Genomic DNA, 12,266 nt, shown 5'->3' with positions numbered 1-12,266 from the left:
ACACACATACACACACACACGGCTGTTTTTCATGCTTTTTCTGACTATGTGTTTTCAGAATCTTACTCAGAGAATCCACAAAATTGGGGTTTGAGAAGCTGAGAAACAGACCCCAGACCGAGGGGAAACCATAATGTCACTGTGGGCTGCCGCATGTCCTCCCATGGCAGGTACGCGCGGCGCCTTCTCAGCCTCGGTGCTTCTGGAGTTTTGATTGGGTAGCTCTCCGCCGTGGGTGGTTAGGTGGGAGTTAAGTGGCATCCTGGCCTCCAGTCTTGGTGCTAGCAGCATTCCCGCCGCCAGCTGTGACAATCAAAAATGTCCCCTAGTAGCTCACACCTGTCATCCTAGCTACTTAGGAGACACAGATCTGAGGATCACAGTTCAAAGCCAGCCTGAGCAGGAAAGCCAGTGAGACTCTTATCTCCAATTAACTGCTAAATAAAGCCAGAAGTGGAGCTCAAGTGGTAAAGTGCTAACCTTGAGCACAAAAGCACAGGGATAGTGCTCAGGCCCAGAGTTCAAGCCCCAGAATCAGGACACGCAAAAAAATTTTCCCCAAGTCCAGTACTGGTGGCTCATCCCTGTAATCCGAGCTACACAGGAGACATCTAGAGGATGGTGGATTGAAGTCAGCCCAGAAAGAAAAGTCTAAGAGACTCTATCCCCAAGTAAGCAGGGAAAAAAACCAGTCTGGAGGTATAGTTCAAGTAGTAGAGCGCCAACGTTGAGTGAAAAAGCAGATCAAGAACTTAAGCCCCTGAATTCAAGCTCCAGTATTGGCACCAGCATCCTCAGACACCGCCAAGTGTAAATGCATCACTGAGAAATGATGGCAGGGATTCAAAAGGGCGAGTTTCCCTATACACATACCCAAGCGCTACAGCAAGGGAGTAGGAGAAGCATCCATCGTATTGGGTGTTTTGAGGATCATATTCAGGGCCTTGTGCATGCTGGACAGATATTCTACTACTTGGGCCATGCTCGAGCCTAGCTTTTTGCTGGTTAATTGGAGATGGAGTCTATCAGACTTTTTTTCTGGGCTGGTCTCAAACAATGATCTAGATCACCTAGGATTATAGGTGTGAGCTACCATTGCCTGGCTAACAAAAATGTAAGAGAACAAGAGAGAGGGATGAAAGAAAGAAAAAGAAAGGAAGAAGAGAAAGAAAGGATGGAAGGAAAGAGAGAGAAAGAAAGAACAAAAGAAAGGAAAGGGAAGAAAAAGAAATATGAGGCCAAGTTTGATGACTTAGACCTGTAATACTTGGGTGACAGGTAATCACAGTTTGAGGTCAGCCAAGGTGACCTTTTGTTACAAAAAGTAACAAAAAATAAACAACAAAGCCTGTGATGGCTCATCTCGGTAATCCTAGTGATGGAAGAGGGTCAAAGTCCAAGGCTGGCCAGGCAAAATAAAAAGCAAAAAGGGCTGGGGGCGTGGTTCCAGTGTAGAGCCCGCCCCCCTTTCCCTTGTCCCTCTTCTCTTCCCTCTCTGAATCCTCTGCAGTGATTCCCCCAACGTCGGCATTCATTGACCACCATCCTTGGATGCTAACACAAGAGAGAAGTGAAGCAAGGCACGGATGCGGGGAAAGTGACAGGGAAGTTTATGATGGTGGAGAAAGGCGATTGCGTGGCACACTGCCACAGGAAGGTGGCAGCTCATCTTCAGCCAGCTTCAAGGCACAGACATAAGTGTTTAGACATAAGTTTTAAGAATTAAGGGCGGTGGGGCGGGTGGCTGGGAAGGTGGCTCAGTGGTAGAGCGCTTGCCTTGCATGCATGAGGCCCTGGGTTCGATTCCTCAGCACCACATAAGCAGAAATGGCTGGAAGTGGCGCTGTGACTCACGTGGTAGAGCGCTAGCCTTGAGCTGAAGAGCTGAGGGACAGCGCCCAGGCCCAGAGTTCAAGACTCACAACAGACAAAACAAAAACAAAACAAGCTAACAGCTCTCAGGAGACGGAATGTGGGTCCTGTCCAGGTGAGAACCACCGCGTCAGCCTGTGGGGTCACCTGTGAGGTCCCTGTCCCAGCGTCCAGTCCGCAGGCTGGGCCGGGTCATCAGTGCGTGGAGCAGTCTTCACCCAGCACTTTCTCTGGAGACCTTGTGGTCTCAGTTCTCACTGGCATTTCCCCGAGGCCCTATCAGTCAGGTGCTGGCTCCCCACCTTCCCTGCTCCTTGGCCCCAAGTTTTAGTGGTGTCTCCTTCCTTTCCCATCAGCCACATCCTATTCTGCTTTATTTCCTTCCCTTCCTTTTATAACTCTCACTGCAGTGGGAATCATCTGCTTTTTATGTCTGATGTCTGTCACCTCCTCCCACCAGATCACCAGCTCCTTGCGAGCACGCCGGGCGCATCTCTGGGCTTGGACGTCTGGCCTTCCCAGCATAGGGCCTGGCCCGCCTGGGCTGGAGCTGGCCAGGCCAGGCCAGGGGACCCTTTCCCAGGGAGGCCACCAGGGGGCGGCCTCCACCAAGTCCTAGGGCGCTGCTTCCCCAGCCACTGCTCAGGAAGTGACTCAGCAGGGGTGAGAGATAACTTCAGCCTGTCCCGTGTTCTTCGGGACGGGTGGCCGGTGTTCCCTCATCACAGCTGAGCCGTTCGCAGGGCTCTCCCTGCCACCACACACATGCGCACCCCAGCCCAGCTTCTGTCTCATCCTCTGAAATTGCTCCTTCCCTCATCTTCTCTACCACTGCCCTGTAGGCTGCGGAGAGGTTTATTTTTAGTCTGTATCTTATCTTCCCAGCTCTGGCATCAATGGCTGTGCACTCCACGTTTCTTAGGCATTGCTATTATCTTTACCACTTCCCTCCCCAGTAGCCGGAGCCCTCGGTATGGTTGGAAAGAGCCTGAAGCTGGAGATGGGCCCATGGGCTCTGCACCGAGCCTGTGATCTGGGCAAGCCCTGACGAAAATAATGACACTAATGACGTTAGAGGAGCGCGTGGCCTGGCCGAGAGGGTGGTCAGCTGCTCCACTTCCCGAAGCGGGCTTGCCTCCAGTGGATGGGGAGGGAGGGCTCCGAGCAAAGCCATCGCCCCGGCCAGTACCATCCCTGGGCCTCCATATTCCACAGGAAGATGGGTTCCTTGAATCAACACCCAACAAGGGCTTAGTACTCATCTACTGGGTTGAAACCGGTCACAAACATATCCAAGGCAATCACGAGCCACATATTCATTTATCCATGCAAGCACCCATCTATCCATCCATTCATTCATTCACGAGCAGCTACGATATGTGAGCTGCCATAGCTGGGTGCTGGTGGCTCACACCTGTAATCTGGCTACTCAGGAGGCTGAGATCTGAGGATCGTGGTTTGAGGCCATTCTGGGCAGTAAAGTCCCTTAGACTCTTATCTCCAATAACCACCCCAAAACTCAAAGTGACGTGGTCCCCTGAGAGGTGAATCAACCAGTGGCTTTGGACTTGACTCTGGGGCACAGACTCTCCTGGGGAGCTGGGGCAGAGGAGCTGAGCGCCACCGTGGGTCTGCTCAGGTAGGAAGTCAGACATATTCCCCCCCACCCCTTTCCCCAGGATTTTCCTCCTTTCAGCACTTCTGGTCATGGTTTTAACTCTGACAGCCTCAGATCCTCACTCCCCGCCCATAAGCCTGGGCCAATCAGGCCCCCCACCCCCCTCCCGGCACCTGGTCTCTGCTCTTCACTCCTTCTCAGCTTCCTCCTGGTAGGAGGGCGGGTGGAACTCTAAGCCTAATGCCACTCATTAGAACTTTACCCATCAATGGCCAGGTCTTAGGGCTGGGGGCAAAGGGAAGTAACTGCTAATGAGTTAGGATGGTCCTTTGTTAAAAAAAAATTGGATTAATTAATTAATTTTTTTGTCAGTCCTGGGACTTGAACTCTGGGCCTGGGCACTGTCCCTCAGCTCTTCAGCTCAAGACCACTGCTCTACCACTTGGGCCACAGCACCACTTCCAGTTTTCTGGTGGTTCATTGGAATTAAGAGTCTCATGGGGCTTTCCTGTCCGGGCTGACTTTGAACCGGGATCCTCAGATCTCAGCCTCCTGAGTAGCTAGGATTATAGGCGTGAGCCACTGGCGCTTGGCAATTTAATTTATTTTTTTAAGTTTGTGGTGCTAAGGAATCAAACCCAGGGCCTCATGCATGCTAGGCAAGCGCTCTACCGCTGAGCCACCTTCCCAGCCCTGGGGCATTCCTTTTGAGGAGGATAAGAAGGTTTCTATAATTGATTGTGGTCTTGATTATACAATATTTTGAATATTTATACCCTTTAGCCTTTGAGACAGAATCGCATAACGTGGTCCTGGCTGAATGGAAAGTTACTAATAGCCCAGGCTGGCCTGGGACTGGTCATCTTTCTTCTTCTGCTCCTGAGTGCTGTGATTACAGGCATGTCCCACCATGCTAGGCAAACTCTTGTACTTTAAACGAGGGAATTTTATAGTATCTCAATGAAGTTGTTAAACCCTTTTGTGAAGTGAATGAGTAAATCTGCCCCATCATAGGGGCCACACATATCCCATGTGTTGGTAGCTTGGACATGAACACAGGGTAGCAGGCAGATCACTGAGCCTGCTCACCCTGGCCTTCCTTTGTGCCTCCAGCCTTCGGCCTGTGGATACGCCAAGGGAGGTCTCAGGGAAGAGGCCCCTGGCATCCAGGTGCAGAGGGGACAATGTTACCCCGGGCTGTCCACAGCAAGAGCCAAGTTCTATCTTAATCAGCAGGGCTGTCACCCCACCCGGGGTAATTATCCTGATAGAGAGCCCCTCGGTGCCTGTCATTTGCCCACGAGGGTAATTACACTGAACTCAGTGCAGATGACTGGCACGGCCTGGCATCACACCAGGCCTGGTGCATTCTGGGAGAACCGGCTCTTCCAGGCATTCGGGCTGCAGAGCGCAGAGCAGGCCAGGCAGGGCTGCTGACACGGAGGGCTCTCCGGCCCTCCTCGCCCTTTAGCTCCACACTGGAGCCGGGGGCAGGTGGGGGCAGGTGGGGGCAGGTGGGGTGGAAGGCTGCAGGCTGGGTTTCCACACTGAACTGTCAAGGCCTGAGGTTTGGTGATGAGCACAGGAGAAATGGGCAGCCTCCCACCCTTAGGCGTGGGCTAAGATCTGGGAGGAAAAGCCCAGTGCTTGAAGCAGATCTTGGAATCCTAGTCCCTCAAGTGCTCAGTCATGAGGCGTCACCTTCCGTCCAGAATCAAGACGTTCCAGGGTGGGGCTTGGTGGCTCACACCTGGAATCCTAGCTACTCAGGAAGCTGAGATCTGAAGATCACAGTTCACAGACAGCCAGACAGCCAGCAAAGCCCAGGAGACTCTTACCTCCAATGAACCCCTCTTCCCCCTCAGAAGTAGAGCTGTGGCTCAAGTGAGGGGGAAAAAAAAAAGAAAAAAGCTCAGGGACAATATTCAGGCCATAGGTTCAATTCCCAAGACTGGCAAACACACACACACACACACACACACACACACACACACACACACACACACACACACACACACACAGTTCAAAGCACAATCAACTATTCAGAAAAGGGGATGTTAGCAGTTCCTTTTCGTTTCCACATTCTGCGTACGGGAAGGCTACAATCCACTTCACTGTGCCCAGTTTTACATTGTCCTCTTGTTTCTTATTCATGGACCTCTATGGTCTGGCCTGCCTGGATTACACAAGGGAGTCCCGGGACTCCAAAGAAGCCAAGTTTCATTTGCCTCACGTCACAAACCCTCCATGTGCTGGATCCTGACTCAGAGACCAAGGTCTCAGCCAATCACCAGCCACGGACCTTCATGCTGTAACCTCAGACATCCAGGGTTGTTCTGGGGACTCTATAGAGTGTGTTCCTGTGACATCACAAGTACTGCACCAGGGGCAGAGCAGTGACTCACTCAGCGGACGTGATTGTGTAGGAGGGCACAGAAATTTTTCCTTGTGATGAGGCGTTCCACAGAAGCAAATGAGTCATGAAACAACTCCTGTTTGGAACACAGTAGAGATCCAGTGACAATGTGGCTTGTCGATTGGCTAACTGGTTGCTTAGTTGTGTGCCAGACATTGTGAGAGAATGCAGAAGACTTGTATCAATTAGCTAGTATTTATGAAGTGCACTCTATAGGCAATGTATTGATCGAGGTTGGGAGGCTCAGCAGACCTCCTTGGAGTTTTGAGGATTGGAATTTGAAGTCTTGGCAGTTCATTTGGATTGACTAATACTGTACAAAGGGAGTGAAATTCGTTTATTAAACCCAGCTTGACCATGCCTGTTTACATTTGTCTTAGACTTCCTAAGTATGTTGACATGACCCAACACCCAAATATACTGAAAAAAAATGATCAAGAAAAAAAGTTATTTAAGGTCAAGCATGGTAGTACAAGTCTGCAATCCTAGCACTTACAAGGCAGAAGTAGAAATATGTGTCACCTATTTTACTATTATATCATTTAATCCTTACAACCCCATGAATAGGTGCTCTCTCTGAAGAAGAAACAGATTTGCATTATAGACTTATAGGTATTGGGACAAGAATGCTAACAAAGTGATTTTTTTCCTCTTTAACCATAATTACCACCCCCTCTCCCGCTTTTTTTTTGTTGGTTGTGGGGCTTGAACTTTGGGCCTGGGCACTGTCCCTGAGCTCTTCAGCTCAATGCTAGCACTCTACCACTTGAGCCACAGAGCCACTTCCATTTTTCTGGTGGTTAATTGGAGATAAGGGCTGGCTTGGAACCATGATCCTCAGATCTTAGCCTTCGAGTAGCTAGGATTACAGGCGTGAGCCACTGGTGCCCAGCTATCTACCTTTTTAACCACTATGTTATAGTGCCTTACAGATAAGGAGCTAGTTTAGAACAGAAAAGCAACCACAGAGAAAATTCAGAGCTTCTCTATACCAAGACTTGTCAGGTGATTGCTTAAGAAGCTGTTTGGGGCAGGTGTGGTGTTTCACACCTCTAATCCTAGACTCAAGAGGCTGAGATCTGAGGACTGTGGTTCTAAACCCACCCATGCAGGAAATTCTGTGAGACTCTTATGTCTAATTAATCAGCAAAAAGCCAGAAGTGGAGCTGTGGCTCAAGTGGTAGATTGTCATCCTTGAGCCAAAAAGTCCAGTGAGAGTTTAAGGCCCTGAGTTCAGGTCCCAGGACCTGTACAGAAAAACAAGCAATTTTAGAAATCAAAGAGATTCGATTCGATTCAAACTCCCTTTCCAGCTTGTGTGCTCAGGGGCTACTGGGTCTCCCTTTTGGAGCCCTCATTAACCCTTCATCTGCAATGTGGGGAGAAAAATAACAGCTCAGCTGAAGACTTCCCTGTGTCATCTCCTCCACCCAGTGCTACCAAACAACCACCAGCTCCATGGGGGAAAACCAAGGCTGAGCAGGGAAATGCTGCCAACCTCTCTCTGATTGATTAGAAGAAGGAACATTTTAGGAAAAAACAAAAAACAACAACAAAAACTGAGTGAAGAAAATTGTAGGAAAAGCTGTTTGTCCAGAATTTCAAACTTAGAGGATTCATGCCCAGCAGTCTCTTGGGATTTTCAAGAGCCATCTCATACTGGCATGTGTGTGTGTGTGTGTGTGTGTGTGTGTGTGTGTGTGTGTGTGTGTGTGTGTGTGTGTGTGTGTGTGTGTGTGTGTGTGTGTGTGTGTGTGTGTGCATGTGCGTGCGTGCTCATGCGCATGCGCACCAATCCTAGAGCTTGAACTCAGAGCTGGGCACTGTCCCTGAGCTTTTTCACTCAAAGCTGGCTCTCTACCACTTGAGCCACAGCTCCACTTCTGGCTTTTTCCTGGTTAATTGGAATAGGAGTCTCACTGACCCTCCTGCCGAGGCTGGCTTTGAAGCTCAATTCTCAGACCTCAGCCTCCTGAGTAGCTAGGATTACAGGTGTGAGCCGCCAGTTCTCACACTGGCCTTTGACCTTAGAGACCTGCAGAGCAGACTTAGCTCTGCCAGCCACAGTAGAGAGGACACAAGTGAGATGATTGGCCAGGTTCCAGTTCTGGGGAGTAGGTGGACCAGGGTCACCGGCTGGAAGGAGGTTGAGTGCAAAGAAAACACGTACAGTACTGGTGGTAATCATTCGTGTTTGAGACACTGCAATGCTCAGCTTTGGATGAAATTCGACCCTGGCCAGCCTTGGCCAAGCAGCAGCCCTGGGGCCTGGAGCAAGTATCTGGCTTTTCTGGGTGGCAGAGAGAATGTCACCCATCCTGTCTCCCATGGAGGGTTAGCTTAAGGGTCAGAGGAGATAAAGGAAGAGAAAGTGCTTTACACACATGATATTCTGAGAGGCTCGTGCGAACTGAGCCTCAGTCCCCCGTCCTGTCTGCCCAGGGGGCCTGGCGTGGTGAATGCCAGCTTCTGACCCCCAGCTGGAGCTGGACCACACAGAGCAGGAACTGCGGGGGGGGGGGGGGGCGGGAACCTCCTCAGAGCCCATTCAACTTGCCTATATGCACAGAAAATAACCACAGTCCTTCACAAAGTCTTTCGAGAGTAGGAAACTCCATGATTCCTTGCCAGACTCTGAGAATCCTGCGAAAGGAAGGGGAAAGCGTAGCTGTGTGTTCAAAGATCTCTGAAGTCTCTGGTGTGCCTGTGGGAGGGTACTGGGGCTTGTGCTCAGGGCCTGGGCTGTCCCCTAGCTTTTCACTCAACACTGATGATCTACCACTGAGGCACAGCTCTACTTCTGGCTTTTTGATGGCTAATTGGAGATAAGAGTCTCATAGAGTTTTCTACCCAGGCTGGCTTCGAACCATGATCCTCAGATGTCAGCCTCCGGAGTAATTAGGATTACAGGCATGAGCCACTGACTTCTAAATTCTCTTTTATCAGCCAAAGTTAAAGTCTGGGTAACTTTGTATCTTTTGTTTTGTTTTATTTTAATTACTCACATTCAAAAAAGCCTCCTCCCCACCCCCCCCCCAAAAAAAAGGTTAAAAAAATCAAAATGCTTAACTATTTCCCTCTAAGGCAGGAGGGTAAAGTCTGTCCTGGGGTGAGAGTTGGTGAGACCCAGCAGGGTTAACCTGGGCCCGTCAGGGGTTCATCTTCTGTGACCCCTCACTTATCACCTGCTCTGCTAAACTCTGAAACAGCTGGGAAAGGATCACATTCAAAGAAAGCATCCTACCTCAAGCCTTCTCGCCAGGCACCAGTTCACCACCTTTAAAACATAGATCTAAAACGGGAGATGGACGCTGACGAGTATCCAAAACCACACTGACGCAGAGTGCCTCCTGTGACACCTGCTTCAGAGGAAGAATTCAGGGGGAGCCGGGTGCCATGGCTCTCATCTGTAACCCTAGCTATGAGGACGCTGAGATGTGAGGGCTGTGGCCAATGAGGCCTGAGCAAGAAAGTCCATGAGACTCTAATGAACCACAAAAATCTGGAAGTGGAGCTCAAGTAGTAGAGCGCTAACCTTGAGCACAAAAGCTCAGGGATAGTGCCCAGGTCCTGAGTTCAAGCCCGCCCCCCCCCCCACATACAATTTTGTTGTTGTTGTTGTTGGTTGTGGAGACTGAACTCTGGGCCTGGGCACTGTTCCTGAGCTCTTCAGCTCAAGGCTAGTGCCCCACCACTTGAGCCACAGCACCACTTCCGGCTTTTTCTGCTTATGTGGTGCTGAGGAATCGAACTCAGGGCCTCATGCAGGTGAGGCAAGCACTCTACCACTGAGCCACCTTCCCAAGGTCCCTCCTACCCCCACTATTAAGTAGTAAAAAGAAGCAGGGCTGGCGTTTAGTGGTATTGCACTAGGCTACCAAACACAAGACCCTGAGTTCAAGTACTGTGGAAAGGGAGAAAAAATCTGTGTGAGAGCCAGAAACTGCCTTTTCCCTGACTTAAAAATTATTACTATTATTATTATTATTGTTGTTGTTATAAAGGTAATGCACAAAGGGATAACAGTTATATAAGTCAGGTAAAAAGTACATTTCTTTATATATATATAACTATATTTTTATTTTTCTTTGTTTTCTTTTTTATTTATTTTATTTTTTAAATTTTTTTATTGTGAAAAAACTGTACAGAGGGGTTACAATTACATGGGTAAGATAATGAGTACATTTCTTATCAAGCATTGTAGCCTCCTCCTTTGTTTCCCCTTCCCATCCCTTCCAAGCCTCCCCCCGCTGTTTTCTTTTTTTTTTTTATCATGGTCTATAACATTTATGAGTTCTATGAGCTTTGCGATTCAGTTATTTCTTCCACATTGGCTGATATGTACATTTCTTTTGTTTTGCCTAGCATCAGCTGTTCCATCTTTCCCACTTGTTCCCTCCCTCCCATCGCTGCCATTGAGTTGCTTAGTTCATTTTGGTCAATGTCCAGTGCAGCCGATGGGTCCTGCTGTTGTATGTTTTTCTCTGATTCCCTCTAGTTCTGTGTCGTCCTCCTGGTTTCCCTCCGGTGTACACATATATACCATACATGTGATCAGCAGCATGGAGTTATTTAGTAGTGATTTGACTAGATGAGTGGACGTCCTTTGTTTATTAAGCCCTGTTAATTTTGTAGTGTCACCTAACATTTTGGATTTAGCATCCACTTATCAGTGAGACCATGTGCTGTTTGTCTCTTTGCACTTGGCTTACCTCGCTCAACATGATTTCTTCTAGCTCCATCCATTTCCCTGCAAATGCCATTATTTTGTCCTTTCTACTGGCTGCATAATATTCCATTGTGTATAAATACCACAGTTATTGGATCCATTCATCTGTGGTGGGACATCTGGGTTGTTTCCATATCCTGGCTATTGTGAACAGTGCTGCAATAAACATGGAGGTGCATGTGTCCATGCATACTGGTTCCTGTTGTTCAGGGTAGATGCCTAGAAGTGGTATGAATGGGTCATAAGGGAGGTCAATATTTAGCTTTCTGAGGACCCTCCAGACTGCTTTCCAAAGTTGTATAAGTGTACATTCCCACCAGCAGTGTAATAGGGTTCCTCTTTCTCCGCATCCCCTCCAGCATTTGTCGTTGGCTGACTTGAGGATGTGGGCCATTCTGACTGGGGTAAGGTGGTTTCTCAGAGTTGTCTTTATTTGCATTTCCTTCATAACCAGGGATGGTGAACATTTCCTCATGTGTTTCTTTGCCATTTTTATCTCTTCTTCTGAGAAGTCTAAAGAGTACATTTCTTTGGGGACAATGTCATTCCTTTCTGCTCTTTTGACAATCTTTTTTTTTTTTGGTCGGTCTTGGGGCTTGAACTCTGGGCCTGGGCACTGTCCCCACGCTCTTCAGCTCAAGGCGAGCGCTCTACCGCTTGAGCCACAGCACCACTTCCGGTTTCCTAGTGGCTTATTGGAGATAAGAGTTTCACAGAGTTTCCTGCCCAGGCTGGCTTTGAACTGTGATCCTCAGATCTGAGTAGCTAGGATTACAGGCATGAGCCACTAGCGACTGGCTTCTTTTGACAATCTTTCAATCATGGACTTCTTGTATTCATATTTTTTAAGTTTTGCATTAAAATATGATACGTTTTGATCATTTGGGCTTGGCTTTTTCTTGAACAGTTTGTAGCTTCTTACCACTTGGAAGGAGAGAACAGGCTTCCATAGCCCTTTCAGATCTCCAGTCCTGCTAACTCAGTACCTGAAAGGAAGAATGGTGGGAGCAAGGCTCACATGCCATTCCCATTCCTTCCTGGTTTTAACTTCTGGGTCTGGTTCTTTTGCTATTTGATGAGGCAATATGATTTCCCTGTCTCCTTCTCTGTCTCTTTGGCCCCATCTTTTGCCTCTGCCTCTAGGTTAGATTTCCCTGCGATACCCTAAGCTGGAGCAGAAGATTTTGCCTCTTCTCTGTGTCCCTTGCATGTGATTCTATTCTGCACACAGGTTCTTCTTTATTTTTATTTCTTTGGTGGCAGATGTTCTACCCCTTGAGTTACAACCCCAGCTTTTTGTCTGCTAGTTTTCAGATAAGGTCTCACACTTAAAAAAAAAAAATCCATTAAAGTCAGCCCAATCAAGAGGCCAGTGAGGATAATCTACTCCTCCTCAAACCGTGCAGAGTATTACGATTCAGAAAATTGATCTAGACCCTGGTGGCTCTGCCTGGAATCCTAGCTTCTTAGAAGACTAAGATCTGAAGATCACAGTTCAGAGCTAATCCAGACAGGGAAGTCCATGAGACTTTCATCTCTTCTTAACTAGTAAAAATCCAGAAGTAGAGATGTGGCTCAAGTGATAGAGCACCAGCCTTGAACAGATATGTCAAGGCAGTGTGGCAAATTTG

This window comes from Dipodomys merriami, unplaced genomic scaffold, assembly GCF_024711535.1.
Source record: "Dipodomys merriami isolate MVZ:Mamm:240054 unplaced genomic scaffold, mDipMer1.0.p SCAF_29, whole genome shotgun sequence".
In the NCBI taxonomy this organism is placed as follows: Eukaryota; Metazoa; Chordata; class Mammalia; order Rodentia; family Heteromyidae; genus Dipodomys; species Dipodomys merriami.
The sequence above is the reverse complement of the archived record's forward strand: the minus strand, read 5'-3'. Positions refer to the sequence as shown.